This window comes from Parasteatoda tepidariorum, chromosome 4, assembly GCF_043381705.1.
Source record: "Parasteatoda tepidariorum isolate YZ-2023 chromosome 4, CAS_Ptep_4.0, whole genome shotgun sequence".
NCBI lineage: Eukaryota > Metazoa > Arthropoda > Arachnida > Araneae > Theridiidae > Parasteatoda > Parasteatoda tepidariorum.
The window spans coordinates 90557484-90574273 of NC_092207.1; the positions used below are offsets into that span (position 1 = coordinate 90557484).

A 16790-nucleotide genomic window follows, 5' to 3' on the forward strand; every position below is an offset into this window, starting at 1 on the left:
GAATTTCCCAAGTCCGTTCCGAATTCCGTTTCATCTAGAAACAGATAAATCTTTTATTATATTTGAAGTTTAAAAAAAAAAGAAAAGCATTTTCTCTGTTAAAGATGAAGATACAGTATTGCCTAAATCAATTACTGAACTGCGTGGTAATAAATATTAAAAAAGATTACTTAAAAAACGATTGAAATCATTACTTAGTTTTTCCTCTAAAAGAAAAAAAAACTATTTATTTTTTTTATTTGTTGCTGGAACTTGGAATAGACCGTTATTTAAACAAAGCGGCAATAAAGCACAAATAACGGACAAAAAGGACCAGTTTTAAGAATTGACATACTATATATAGTTTCACTTCTACAAACGAGAACCTTCTTCAGTGTGTGAAGAGAAGACAGAAATTTAGAACATTAATCTATATCGAAGTCTGTACAAATTTGTCTTGTCATCAAATTCCAAATGAACATCAGGATAAGTTTTCAAATAAATAAGTAAATAAAATAAATAAATAAATAAATAAAAAATAAATGAAATAAATAAAATAAATAAAGAGAGATAGAAAAAGTAATTTACCTGTCGTTTTTTTTTTTCCCTAAAAAAAACATTTATAAAGTTTTTTTTTTTTTTTCCTCCATGTTTTCCGCCTGCATACCCGATCAATTCTTGTCTCGAATTGCGAAAGTTACGTATTTTACCTTGTATATCCATTTTTTTTCCCTTAAAAAATATCAATTTGTTCAATAATAATTTTTTTTTCGTTATTTCTTTTTAAAAAAAAATATTACGTAATTATTGAGAGAGATATAAAGACGAAAAGAAATCCTCGATAGTAGTTTTTACATAAAAATGTGATCCAGCACACTTAAAAATTATTGTTTTTCGATGTTCCAGATAAAACTGTCATTTTCCACTTTCACGGGCTTTGTTTCTCTCCAATGAGCATTCTTGGCGATAAACTGGTTTATTGTGACAGAATCAAAGGATTGTAACCCGTCTTGGAGTCATTTTTTTTCTCTCTTCTGACATCGGAATTACAAACGGAATATGATTTCTTAAGTATATTTTTACAAAGGGTGCTCTGTCTGTAACTTGCTTCCATTTCAATGAAATTTAATCTTTGAGGTTTTTTGAAATTGAGTTTCCTCTGAAGTACCCTAATAAAAGTTTGCGTATTTTATTAATCGCATGAGTAATTATTTAAAAACGTATTGCTGACTGAATTAAAATGATGGAGATTATGGAAATATTATTTATTTATCCACACTGTAAAAATATAAAAATAAATATGATTTTAAAATTCAATCTAAAATAATTAGCAAAAAGAAAAAAAAAAGAAAACCCAGACAACTAAGTCATTCTCATTCATGTTTAAGTGATTAAAAAACTTGAAGAAAGTAAATTAGCATCATATTTTTGCATGCATAATTATAGCACACAATAAACTATCAAAATAGATAGAAAATATTAGATGTCAGTAATATTATTTTTTATTACATAAATAAAAATATATTTCTTTGGGAATATTGATGATTACGCACGAACAATTTTCAAAAAAATTTTTTTAGAAGATGCGATGCCTTTTTCAAGTTTATTTAAATAATGAGAAATAGCTCATTAACGAAAACTAATTTTCAGACACAAGGGATGAAAAAATAATTTTGGTATCTGGATTCTTAAAGTTAAATGGCAAACAATTACTTCATATGTACGATGCAATACATATTGTAGGTAGTTGTAGAAAAAAAATGAATCTAAAATATTAATTTGCACTTTGAGAGGACAGCAGATAAAAGAGTTTTTTTTTTATTATTTACACCATAACTTTGTTTCATCATGCTTTAAAAAAACTAAAAAAATTTATTGTGCCCGGTGTTTTTAAACAAATAATAGTTTAAAGGAACAAATTGGTGCACTCAAATACATCATATATTTAACTCATATCACACTGTTGCACTGTAGCGTGCAAAGAGTGCGAACGTTGTGAAATGTGCAACGATCCCAGACCTCTAGTCGAAGGGTGGGAGACTTCAAATTCATGACTAAGACCATTAAAACTAAAACTACATTTTATTACGAAATTAAATTTTTTAGCAGATGATATTTGATGTAAGCAAATAGAATGGGATTTCAAACAAGTTTATCAATGAAGTTTCAAGTCATTAATATTTTATTTTATTTAATAACCGGCGTTCAACAGCCGACCCAATTCTTAGTTTATTCTTAGTTTATGTTCAACCCTGCAGACTTGTAATTTTGAACCCAACCCAGAAGATATCATGGTTCAAGCATTGGAATAAACTGGCCTTCGTGGAGGACTTTTTGGTGGAACTAACCCACCTTTGCGTCAGATGGAGAGGATCGAAATCTCCCACGGTTAACCCGATGGAAAGGGGATTTCAACCTATGATCCGTCCACCATTGATGTTATTTTACTTCAGCACTGTGGTTGGTGCAATACGGGAGTAGAATTTGAATGAACCAGTCACCGCTGGGATGCGAACTTGGTTCACCTCATTGGGAAAAAAACGCACCTCAGCTCAAGTCATTAAAATTCAAATATTCTTCCTATTTATATGTATAAAAATGAACTATAATAAAATTTAAAACTGAAATAAAGTTTGAAACTAAAATAAAAACAAAATGTAATGAAGCAGCAGAATTAGAAGTAGTTACAGTTTTATCATAGAATAATTTCCACCTTTATATGCATGAAAGCATATTTAGAAAACAGATTTAGATTTTTCAAACGTTTTAAGTTTTTTTTTCTTCTTAATTAGTCTTTTTGACCCTACAAACTATTACAATCCTTTTTTTTTTCAGGGACATTTAATCAAAAAGAATGCTTCAGGCACTTACGCAACTAACTGTGCACTGCTACATTAAAGGAGAAAACTATTGTGTGAGAACTGGTTGAGGAAAAGTTTAAAAGCCTTAAGACTACTTTTTTCTGCTATTTAAATTACCATTTAAATAACGTGTGTAATAACGATAACGCTTCATATTATGTAAATTATTTAACTGTAATAAGATTCATTGTTATAAACAAGATCGTTTTGTCAAAAGTTCGCGTAAATTTGAATTTGTCTATCAACAGTCTGGTTGAGCGTTCAACAAATTACTCAATCAGAAACAAAGTTAATGGGAAAATTCCAATGCCCCAAAGTTACAAAATAAGTAACATTCCGCGAGGATGGTCAATTATTACAACCTAGATGATTGACCGCCCCTTAAGGGATTTCATTCCAGCACGCGCCATACTTGGCGGCTTCTTTCCATGGCTTTGTTAGGCTAGTGTTACATCAAGGGGAAGAAACGGGATGTTAAACCAGAAAGGGTCTACCACAAGACCTGTAGGCCGAGTTTTATTTTATTTAGATTTTGTTCAGGTAATTATTACAGAAATTCTCTTCAAATGTTCGGAGGGGAAGATTTTGATTGATTGCGAATTTAGATAATAATGAAGCACTTGGTAGCACATACGGAGAATTTGATATAGTGATAAACCACAAATATATGCCACACTTAAAAGAAGAAAAAAAGTGCTTGAAAATTTTTTTTAAAAATCAATTTATATTTTAATGATTTTTTTTAAAAGAAAAATGATAGGCTACACTTTTTCCTAATGTGACATTTTTACATTTCTTATTATTGTTTCTTAGATTGTACCTTACAAGTTTACGCAATTTTCATTAGATAACAGCTCAATATACAGAGATGTCTAATTTTCCAAATAAGAAATTGCGATGTTTTTCACAGAAATACTCTACTGAACGATTTGCAAGGATTGTTTCCGTAAGCCTATAAATGGCTTGTTTGTTACATTATTGTTAAATTCAGTTAAATGTAAAGTACCGTGTTTCTGGCTCAGTGGGAGCACCAAAAAGTTCAATAACTTTTACCTGAGCGCTTTGGTAATGATTTTGGTAAAATTAACAATGAAATAAGGTTTTATTAAAAGTAATAAAATTTGGTAAATGTGATAAAATTTGTTAGTTTTATAATGATACCTTGAAGCAGTGGTCTCAAAAAGTGTTCCGCAGAACTCCACAGCTCCGTGGCAGGAGTTCAGGGGTTACAAGAAGTAAAGGGTCCCTAAAATTAAGATTTTACTCAACCAGTAATAATTATATTTTTATCCAATCAATAATCCATAATCTACTTAATATTCAGCTGCTTAAATGAACTAATTTATATAAAATGCGATGCAAAAGTAGTAACAAAATTAAAAATAAATAAATAAATAAAACATTTTTTTTTAAAATTATAATCTATCGAATAGATCATGAAAAGGATATGCATTTATAAAAAAATAAATTATAATTTTTAAACAAGCTTTCGAATTCAAAATAAAATAACTAAATTCAAGAATAAAGAATTACGCTTCTCTGGTAACTATTTCACAACGTTTATAACCCTTCTTTTTGGAAGAACATAATTCAGCTTATTTTATTCATTTTCAGCACATGCATACAATAAAAACAAATCCATAATATTAAATATTTCACTCTTGACTTTAAATATTTTCAAAATAATCAGTGTTTTTTTTTTCCTTTCTTTTTTTGTTAGTATTCCCAACTGCAACTTATTTTTATAATGCCAGGTTCACGCCAAAAGAAGCTTGACCATTTAGGGTTCCATAACTGAAAAAAATTGGGGACTGTAGCTGTAGAGCATGACATAAAAACCATTTACTCGATTAAATGTACTTTTCAGTTTTGCATCTTTTACTAAATGTGTAATAATAAGAACTACAATTTTGAAAGATAGAATTTCCTGTAAAAATTACCAAATTAATGATTGAAATAAATAAACCCAGGAAACTAAAGCGGTAAGCTATTATTTTGACCAAATGGATTGTTTAAATACCGTATATTTTTGTTTTTAGTGCAAGAATTATTATTTTTTTTTTTAACCAGAAAAGCCATTTCCGAACTGTTTCATAATTATACAGTACTTTTTTTTTCTCTGTGTACCAATAAGGAATAAAAACAATCGCACCTCTTTAATATGCGTAAAACAAAGCGGACATTAAACAAAAAATTAATAGCAAACTTTATAGGTAAAATTAGTAAGAAAGATTGCAAATTTAATGTCATTATTATTTTCTTTTTAAATTCTATTTAGTAATACTATAAATATTATATTCAGTAAATTCTATACTTAAATAAAAATCAGTCCGAGAAATCAGTCAAGCATTCTTTCAATAAAAGACATCGAATCAATGTTTGTACTGATTAAAAAACACAGTATATAGAATAACTTAATTGATTAATTTTCGGAAACGAAAAAAAAAAAAAAGATAAAATTGTTTTCTGGCAAAGCCTGAGCTTTTCTAGATTCAGGAAACCCAGCATTGTTAATTTAATTATTTACGGATTAGTATTTTTTTAAATCATCATTGGATGATTATTCGCTGTTAATTAGAAAATTCTAGCAGAAAGGTTGATTGCTTTAATGAGAAAGACAAATAATAAAACTACTCCATTTTCTTTTTATGGAATTAGTCGAAATTAATTAATGGAATATACAAAAAAAAATGTAGCGTAAAGAGAGCCAGTATTTAAGCGTACAATGGTATTTTATTAAAATTAACGCATAGATAAAAATTCTGAATTAAATTAATATGCAAATTGGTTACTTAAAATAGGAAATGACTGATTTAATTTCATCTTCCAAAACTGCGGATCTTTTATCTTTGTTAAATTAAAATGTTTTTAAAAATTTTAAATGGATAGTAAAAAGATTATCGAGAATGCACTGAAGATTGTGTAAATTTTTTCAAATGCTCCAGTTTTTTAAAAAAACCCATAGATAAAATAAAATTTTCAACTAATTTTTTATTCTTGAATTTTTTAAGTAGGTTTACAAAATTCTGCAATAACATAGGTGCTTTAAGCTACGTTTGAAATGAATTAATCTTTTAATCCAGAAACCAGTTTGCAGGAGCCCGAGTTAGAAAAATTGCTCAACTTCGGCTCTGGTTAGTTAAAATTTTAGTTTTATAGGTGAAAAGAAGAAAAAAAAGTCTTAAGGATCAAAAATCATAAGCAAATATTTATAATTATCCAAACTATTACTTGAATAATTATCACAAGATTATAATTTTTACATTCGGTTAAATAAATTTTGTTAAAATTACCGTACAGTATAATAATAACATTTTTAGTAAAAAAGATATATAATTCTGTTTAATAAAATCGAAATATACGGTAGTTTATCTGTTCACATAGTAACGGTTTACGGGAAATTCTAGTTTTCAAAATTACTACGTAAAAAACACAAAACTTAAAAGTAAATTTAACCGAATAAATGGTGCCATGATAAAATTACCAAATTTTACTACATTTACCAAATGTTACCGCATTTTATAAATACAACATTTTATTATTAATTTTAGCAAATCGTTTCTTTATAAATTACCGAACTTTTTGGTATTCCCATAGGGTCAGAGAGATGGTAAATTTTAACATATTCTGGAAGCTTTGATCAAACTTTTTTTTTCTCAGTGTAGAGAGCATTAATATTATCGTAAAAATATTTATATTAACGTACTTATAATATTATCACATTCCTAGGAATTGGTGGAAAATTTAAATGAGTACATTTTAATAGAGTAAATTACATTTTAGTCAAAATCGGAATCAAGTTCTTAGTAAGGTTCGGAGCTGGAAAAATCAACAATCCCCCATCTCCACAATTCTGACTCATTTACAAAGAAATTTAGTAACGGATCCAAAAGGGTCAAAATAAAAAAGATCTTTTAAAATTTATTATAAATTGAAAGGAAAAATTCAAATTAAAATACATTTATGAGAAGGAACAAAAAACGTATTACCAAATCAAGTTTAATTTGTTGAATTTCTCACGGACAAAAAAAAAAATCTGGTATAATTACTGTAACGTATAGTAATGACATTTCTGGTAAAAAGCCCCATAATTCTCGTATTAAAAGCCAAAATATATTGCATTTAAGCCATTCATTTGGGAATTTTTTCGTTCCTATGGTAACGTGTTACCAAAAATTCATGTTTTCAAAAGTATAGTTCTTATTAAGATACATTCAGTTAAAAAATCAAAAATAGAAAGTAAATTTATCCGATTAAGTAGTTTTTATGCCACGCTTTAAGGTTTCATGATAAAATTATCAAAATTTGAGACATATACCAAATCTTATCACGTGTTATAAAACCATATTTTGCAGCTAATTTTGCCAAAATCATTATCAAAGAGCTTAGGTAAAAGTTTCCTAGCTTTTTGGTGCTCCCTTAGAGCCATAAATACAGTTAATTTTACTATATTCTAGTAGTTTTAAAAATGCTTTTTTTTTCTCAGTGCTGATAAGATTCAAATTCTGATATAGTTCATAAAATATCTCTTAAATTGTTTATGAATTAGAATAAGGTTCATGAATTAGTTACAAAACTTGAAACTTCTGGCCCGAAAAACATTTGATCTAGTTAGCAGACGTGGGTCAAATCGAAGAAGACTTTATAAGCACCGCTGAACACTTAGGTAGAAAACGAATGCAATTTAAAATAAATTAAAACGCCGCAGAAATTTTAACAAGAATACATATTTATGTAAAATTAGCCATGTCTTGTTGATTTCGGAAAGAAATTTTTGAAAATCAGTTGAAAATATTTGAATGTAATATTCAATTTTGTTTCAATTTCCCATGCAAAGAAATTTCCGTTTTATAATAATGTAACTTAAATGAACTTAACAAATGGAGAAAAAATCTTCAATTGAATAACTCGTTGATTAGAAAAAGTAAATAGATATCAATTCCAACTTCAAAATAATCATTAATTGTACTTTCTTTGATGGTTAGGATGAAAGATTTTGAAAAGAATTGGAACAAATAAAATTAACTTAATTAACACTCATGTCATTTTGTAGTTCATTACAGCTCATATTTATTTTGAGTCATAAAATTCAATTAAAAGCACAAAAGAACTGAATTTAATAAAGTTCCTTTCATACTAAAACTAGGTTAAAATAAATTTCCATTCATAAACTATAGTTAACATGTGAAATAATAATATTTTATGTCCTTATCACAATTCGCTCATCAAGGAATACAAACCAAGTAATTATAAACTTCATAAATTTGAATCAAATTTCGTTTTATTCAATTCAATGAAAGCCACAAAGAAATAAATTGGCGGAAAATAACGAGGCTTTGTTCTTTGATAATTCCCGACGAAATGGATAATAAAGAATAGAATGAAATTAACCCCACACTTGCCTCCAGCAATTGTTAAAATGATATTTTAATTTGATTAAAGCAACGTGAGAAGTATTCATAGTTTGAATAAAAGTCGATGCGCGATGACAAAGAGCGAAATTAAAGAGAAATAATTTTTCAAAGATTCATATTGTGGGGAAAATGCAAGACACTAAGAAAAGAAATTAGAATTATTATTATTTTTTTACCATTTTTTTTAAGAGTGTCATTCTTATTTCTTATACGTTGTCTTAATTCAATCGTGTTTTTATGTTAATTATGTTCATTTTTATGTTAATTTGATTTAAGCAGCGTGAGAAGCATATGTAATTTGAGTATATGTCTATGAGAAATGACAGTGGGTGATATTGAGCAGAACTAATTTTGCTAAAGATCCATTTTGCGGGGAAAATGTAGACTTTAAGAAAAGAAACAAGAATTATTATTGTTTTTCTTTACTGTGATGCTTTTTTAAAAGAGTATCATTGTCATTTCTGATATGTCGTCTAATCTAATTTTCATGATTGATGAAGAATTTCAATTAACATTTTATAGGAAAGCAATTACGTCTGCTCAAACTAACATTTGAATTTATTTAAAATATACACTTAGTTACAAAAATTTCCCTCATACTTAATTTATTTTATGTATCTCATTTGGTTTTAAAATAATATTTAAAAAAGAAAAAACTACAATTTTTCAGGGCATATGATTTCACAAACTCCTTTCTTCAGAATTGTTTGTGATATTCAACTTACAGATTTTTATTTATTTATTTATTTTGAAGAAAAATAAGATAATACGTAACAGAGCCTTTTTGGAGTGCCCAGGATTGTTTAAAAACTAAATTTAATTTTAAATTTTAATTAATGTGCATTTACTTTATAGTAGAAAAATTTAAGAATACATTTTAACTAGTACTTCATTAATAAATATATTTCTGATTTTATCATCATTAATTTTGTAGACAAATATTTGGAGTAAAAAATAATTGTAAAAATAAGAAAATAACAAGAGAAGTATTTTATCAGTATATGTATATTTATTTGCTGTAGGTTTTGATGTAGTAATTGTACAGTATAAAAACTGTGGTGTAATACCCATCCGAATTTGATGTTGAAAAACTAAAAAAAATGTGTTTAGGATTATTAGGATCATTTTATTTCAAGTTAATTTCACAGTGTAGTAAATGAAAAAGTGTAAAAAGAAATTGTGTGAAATTACTGTTAACAATGAGGATAAAAAAAATGAAAGTATATTTTGTAATACTTATATATAATTTTTCAACATAAAAATTTTTTTGGCAAAGTTTATTATATTTTTATCTAATTCGTAGCTTACTTTTTTATGTTTACTAAAGCTCCATTTTTTTCTAAAAACGAACTGAAACATTTTAAGTTGATAATTTAAATGCGTGTATTTAGAAAGAAAAAAAGAAGGATTAAGTGAGTTAAATATTACACTGGTTAAAATTGATATTGAGTTAGATCAAATAAAGTTTAAAATTGTTTTAATAGTTATCTAAATGGTGAAACACCAATTTAATACAAGTTTTAAAAATGCTAATTCCAACTACTTGATTTGGAACTGAAAAAAAAATTACAAAATAAAAAGTAAAAAAATCAATTCTAATAAACATTTAATGCATCGTAATATTTATCTTATACCGGATTCGTATAACCTTCTTTTGGATAATTTTCTAATTTTTTATATCAAATAAGAATATAATTTTTTATATCAATTTATGTAAATAATTTTTTATAGCAAATTTTTTCGATTCGGTATCACAATTCAAAAAATGAATTCTCAAAATAACATGGCATAAATTTCAGAATATGAATCAAGTTAATTACGATTTCTGAAAAATCATTTAAATGAAGAAAACATAGAACTATTTATTTGGTATCATAAATCATGAAAATCGGTATCCAATATACCGCTTTAAAATGTTAAAAGCAAAATCACATAATATTGTAAGAAAAATAACTTTTATTCTATTAAAATTTTCTACATTGCAACTTAAACAATTAAAGAAATATACAATTCTAAAAATAACTAAACAAATGAATTCAAAAGGAATTAACATTTCCCAATTTCAAACTTTCAAAACTTATTACAAACAAATGGATTGAATAAAAAAAATTCGCAATCCCCATTACATTGAATAAATGGGTGTTAAAATGAGGTGAAATTATAATAACTAAAAGTTACTCAATGTCCATAAATGATTTAACGCATCATTAAAATTGCTTTGATGCGGTTCATTTAATTTAACTTAACATAAACATTTTGGAGCTTAGCGTTCTTTTTATAAAAATTCTTCTTCCCTTTGTCCCCCCTTTGAGTGTAAACTGGTCTTCATCAAGCTTCAGTCATTCGTGTCAAATTCATTCCGTCGGGTGCTCTGATCGTTCTAAGTTTCTGGAAAACAACGGGTTTATGATTACGATAAAGTAAACATTTTAATGTTTACTCTGGAGGATGGTTAGATCGTCTTTTATAGTCGGTTTGAATTGCCACGAAATGCCATTTCGGGAAAACAACCGAAGTTAGAGCAAAAGGATACGTTGAGTGAATTGGGGAGAAAATGCTACTGTTTTGCATATAAACTTTACGAAGTTTTTTCAAAGTTTGTTATGGGAAAATATCATAACTCAGCTTTTTAGGCAAACCTTAAACATTGATGACATTTTTATTTTTGGTTAAAAAGACGCTTACTTTGTAACCGAGTTTCATAAAAAAAGGAGAGAAAAAAACTAATCAGTAGGGAACCGATTATCCGGGACGATCGGGACCATCGCTATTCCGGATAACTGATTTTTCCGGTTTTCTGAATCGCTACAAATAGCCGTTTTTTTATTGTTAAACCCAACTAAAAAAATTTTTTTTCGCAAATAATCTTAAAAAGAAGAAAAAACGATGGAGTAATACACTAATGATTATTTCCAAAATGATGGTAAGGTAAACATCTTTAAAAAAAAGAACGAAAAATCCTAAAATCTTATGAGGAAAAAAAATTTTTTTTTTTAAAAAATGACGGGAAAATTTATCGAATTTCGTTCCGGTTTTTTGGTTTTCCGGTTTTCTGATTTCCGTATAACGGGTTCTGTACTGTATTATAAAAAAAAATATTGATATGCTTGTTAAAAACTTTTTTACATGTATGCCCTTTAAAATCCCTTAAGTCAAGTAAAGGTCCCTTAAATTAGATTATTTTTTTATCATTTAAATTTTTTTTGAAAAGTTTTCTGTTATAAACAACATATAGAATTTATGGTTTTAGAATGAATTATTTGAAATGTAAATTTTATGCGATAGGAATATTTGATTAAAAATAGTATTTTATGAGAATTTAAAATAATTAATTTTTTTGAGTGAACTAACAAAGGTTTTTAAAAGAAATTCATTTAACATTTGGTTTCAAGCTAATTTTTGACAAAACATTTAAAAAAAAATTGCTTGTGTTTAAAAAGTGTTTTAATTAATGCTTCAAGTCAGCTTCTTCACGCTTTATGATGGGTCAATAGCCACGGGTAATAAAAAGTTGGTAAAATTACCGCATTCCATGGTAATGACATTTATAAACCCATAAATCTAGTTAATAAAATCAAAATATACGGTATTGAAACCATTCATTTGGTAATTTTTTACTTTATATGGTAATGGTTTATCAGAAATTCTGGTTTTAAAAAATTATAGTTCTTATAACCACGCATTTAGTAAAAAATGCAAAACCGAAAATTAAATTTATCCGAATGAATTTTTTTTTATACCATGCTCTAAGGTATCATAATAGTAATTTTCACCACACGTACCAAGTTTTATCAAATATTTCAAAACTGTATTTTATTGTTAATTTTGTCTAAATCATTACCAAAGTTTTTGGGTAAAAATTACCGAGCTCTTTGGCGTACCCATAAAGCAAAAGCTCAATAGATTCTTGCAGTTTTGAACAATTTTTTTTTTCACCGTGTACCGATAAAGGGTTCAAATTATCAATATCATTGTTCAGGGTAGTATCAATTTTTCAAAAAATGCAATAGCTATTAGTTTTTAGTTAAATCACTAATTATGATTTCAATTATGTTAAATCAAATAATATTTACAAAATCATTTTTTTTGTCATAAGATTATTATTTCAGTCAGAAATGAAATTTCAGTTAAAAAATTTGTAATTACTTTTCATTTACAAATTTATAATATCTTATAATGTTTAAAATAGTTCTTCAATACCTTATCATAGTTTTATAAGATTCGAAAAATTAATATTCAAATAAAAATAATAGTAATAATTTTTTCCTGTAGACATTCTATTTTTACGGAAAGTATAATCTCACATTTTGAACGAAACCATATATGAACTTTCTAAGCAGCTCTTTTAACGGAAATTACTAGGATACTTCGAGGAAAACTTATAAAACTTCTTTCAGGTCGGGAAAGCGTTTCGAAATTAAACTCAACTCAGTCAAAATCTATAAACATCTTTAAAAGGCCGAAAGCTCTACAGCTACAGCGTTCGAAATAATATTTTCGATGAAGAGTAAGGCTTCTCAATAGCTTTTAATTAAAACTTCAAGTTTCAATTAAGTCTTATTTTCGTTACGAAGCCGTAGTTTAAATATAGCCATAGCCGTAATTTTATTTTGCTCTTTATTGCTAAGCATTCGCCATCTCGCCAAATGCGATAAAATCGTAAATTTAGCAATTACAATTTTATTTTGACGAAAGTATTGGCAAATGATTTTTTCTACTGGAAAGAAATATACATATATTTAACTCAATTCTCAAATTTATGCTAAAAGCAAACCATTATTTTTTTCATCCGATTACAGTAATTTTCGGTGGATGCTCCGCATATCCAATTAGAATTGGGTTCAATTTATATAAGACGGATACAAACTACCGTAAAATAGTTTTCTATGGGAAAAAATTAATAATGACAAAATAGTTAAGATTTGTACTTGGCGAAGACTATCGAAACCTGGCAAAAACTGTCGATATTTAGCTAATTTAATGGCTAACAATTTGAAATCCTTAGCGTGTGTCTCGAATAGGAAATAATTTTATTTAATTAAATAACATGGTTTCTTGTCTTAATAATCGCAGATATCTCCGATGGAGTAAACCAGGTTCGAATCCCAACGGTGGCTAATTGATAAGAATTTCTCAACTGGCTCGCACAGACTACAGTGCTGACATAAAATATCCTCAGTAGTACACGCATCATGGATGTAAGTCCTCTTGCTGCCAGGTTAACAGTGGGATATTTTCGTGGTTTTCTTCTCCATGTAACGAAAATGCGGGTTAGTCCCATTAAAAAGTCCTCCATGCAGGCAAATTTCTCTCCATCTTGATCCAGGAGTTCTCTTGTCTTCCGAATCAGTTCAAAGTTACGAGGCTGTGAAGTTGAACATTGGTAGTCGTAAACTCAAAATAATAGAATAAAAATGTTACTATTATTAATTATCATTGAAATTCGGTAACTGTTAATACTGTTACAGATAATAAATAGCCCTTTTCATTTTATACAGTAACTAGCAATTATTAATAAAAACCGGTTTTAACTAATAATAACTCTATTCCTTTGAAAACTATCACACTGATTACTTAATTGATAATTATTAATAATCAACGCTCAAAAAATATTTACTTCATCTAAGTTATTTTCAATAATCTCCGGAAATTGAATAACATTAACAGTAAGAAATACACTATCATATCAGTTCAAGCTTACATGATAACGTCAGATCTTTTAATCGTTAAATTATTTGAGTTAGTCACAATGAATGATGTAAATACTTTAAGCAATTTTCAAATTTTAGTTGAATTAATTTTTTTTTGTGCTTAGTAAAATGTACTAATAAACGATCAAATTAACGCAACGCCTCCCAATGAGTTAATAGGTTCGAATCTGGGCTAAGGATGATCGATTCTTGCACTGTACCCAGCTCCTACCGTCCACAGTTCTGACAAAAATAACCTTCGGTAAATGGGGGCCCATAGTCGTCGGGATAACCATGGGTAGTTTCTATTCATGCACACACAATGCATGCAACACAAATGCAGGTTAGTTGCATTCAAGTTTTCCACGCAGGCAAGATTGACCTAATGCTTGGTCCAATAGTTCCCTTGTCTTTTGGGTTGGTATAATAATTCCAAATCGATCAAACTGAATATCGATATAGGTAGCTTCAAATTCGATATAGGTCGGCTGTTTAATGTTAGTTATGAAAATACTCTGGTTTTTGATTCATCGAAAATTATGGTTCAAAAAATGATTAATAGTAACGTTTCTTCATCATTTTTTTTATAATTTGATTACTCTTATTGTTATTAAAATTTGTCATATTTGAAAATATTCCTTCAAATAATTTATATTTCAATAGCCTGAAAATGCTTTAAAAATTAAATTGTTGGAACAATTGACATACAAACAAGTTTGGCTAAAACAAAATATAATACACACTTTACTTCAAGAAATAATAATAAATTAAGTAAGTAATCTGTTGTGATCAAAGTGAAAAATAAATGTTGCATTAAGTTTGTTTTTCAATTTTTATGCAATGAGGGATAGAAAAATCAATAAACATGTTTTGCCAAAAAGCATTGTCACAGACAATTTAAATTGCAAAATACTTGCCTCCCTCTAAAAAGATGAATTGCTTTCTCCTTCTAATAAAAATATTTCGAGCACTCTCAAACTTTTTTACACTTTCTAATTTTATTTTCATGTATTTTTTTTAAAATTAAACTTCTTGATGGAAGTAAAATGAATTTGGCAAGATGTCACATGGGAGTAATTCTTTTTTTCTCTTTTTTACTCTCCACACTTAATGTTTTCTGAATTATATTTTCTTTTACGTTTTTCATAGTCTGCATTGAACAAAAATTCCAGACAACGTTGACTGAGTACAGAAAGAAGAATTAAGAGCTTGAGTATTTTGTGAAGCATTTTCTTTTTCAATTTTTACAAATTGGATTAAAAGTTTGAAACTTACAGAGAAACTGTTGTAAAAACAATATTTAAATTGGCAAATAAGTAATGTACTTTTGATTTGAGTTTTTAATTTTTAATTTTAATTATTTCCCTAGCAGAATTCTTAAAGTAGATTTACATATAATTTTACGCAATTTACATTTGATCAAATATGAAATAATGTTAAACAGACTGCTTATTCAATATCTAATACCAAAAGAAAAATCTAATAATTAAATATGCAACACAAATTTGGTGAAATTCGATGAATAGTCTTCCAATAAATTATGGTATAACATTAATGATTAATATTAATTTCAATTTTACGAATTAAAAATAAAGGAAATGGTCATGAAAAAAATTATGTATGGTAAAACATTACCGTGTATTCAATTGTTTAATGGATTCATATATTTAAACTTCTGAAGTTACCATACAAAGTATGCAATAGTATCTATTAGCAGCACCAAGTCGGAAAAGTTTAATGAGCGATTTTCAATAAACAATTAGAAAATTTACTAAGATAAATTTCTGTTTTGAGAATTTTAAATAGAACTAAAAAATGCACAAATGTTGGTAAAACACCTTACCTTAGTTTGTATTAAATCGCTAAAAAAGGGGATTATATAGTGTTATTAATAGTATTGATAGAGCTTCTAAAGTATTAATATTTGTATTTCGATTTGAAGTATTAATAGAGATGGATTCTACAAGCAATGAATAATTGCATCTTCACATGGCGCAAAACTAAATTTTGATATTAGGAGCCAGAGCTTTTGAGACCAAGGGTTACTTAGGTTACTTCCCAATAACGTTAAAAATGAAAGAAATTTGTGTAGTTTTCTCACTTTGAAAATTACTTAAAGCTAATTAAGACACACCCTTCCAATGATAAATCTTTTGAAGAATTTTCTTCCATTTAGTTACTTGCTTGTTCATTAAACCAACTTTTGTTTCAGAACTATTTGTTTTTCTAGCGGTGGAGATATCTTTGGCTTAAAAGGACGTCGGAACTCTATCGCCAAGGAAAATGAAAAAAAGCCACTATTTAAATGCTTTACACTTGAAGTAAAACGATGTCTTTAAAATATATATATCAAGATGATATTGATGCCGTGAAGAGTTATCAGGGTTTTAAAACAGAAGAATACCTTAAATATTTTAAAAGTCATTGAACTTTTTTAAAAATCGCCAATTTGACGATATTTTTCCGCGTAGATGAAAATTATTAAAATCACTGCCTTATTCTCAGTTTTTACAACTTCTTATGAGCACATGTAATGCAACATTGGAGTAAGTTTTTAAATATTAAAAAGTTAATATTACATATATATATATAACATAGAAAATTTTAATTAATCTTTTTATGTAAAGGTAATTTGCAACTTAACCAAACTTGCACTTCAGATTTAAAATTTGAAAAAATAGCTAGATCAGTTAAATTTTAAAAATTAAAGACTGATTTACCTTACGCCATATAAAGTTTGAAAATTTGCATTAGATTTCAAGTAGTGATTAATTGTGTTGAATAGGTTGTATTGCAAAATTGGAGAAGACTGATCACTTTTTAAGTTGACATACAAACAAGTTTGG

The 16790-nt window shown here is 27.4% G+C and overlaps 1 protein-coding gene across 8 annotated transcripts in view; it reads right to left on the minus strand.

Annotated features, from left to right (window-relative positions):
- LOC107442127 (neuron navigator 2) overlaps positions 1–16790 on the minus strand; it is a 524062-nt gene that overhangs the window by 248877 nt on the left and 258395 nt on the right. The gene's annotated exons all lie outside the window — the stretch shown is intronic.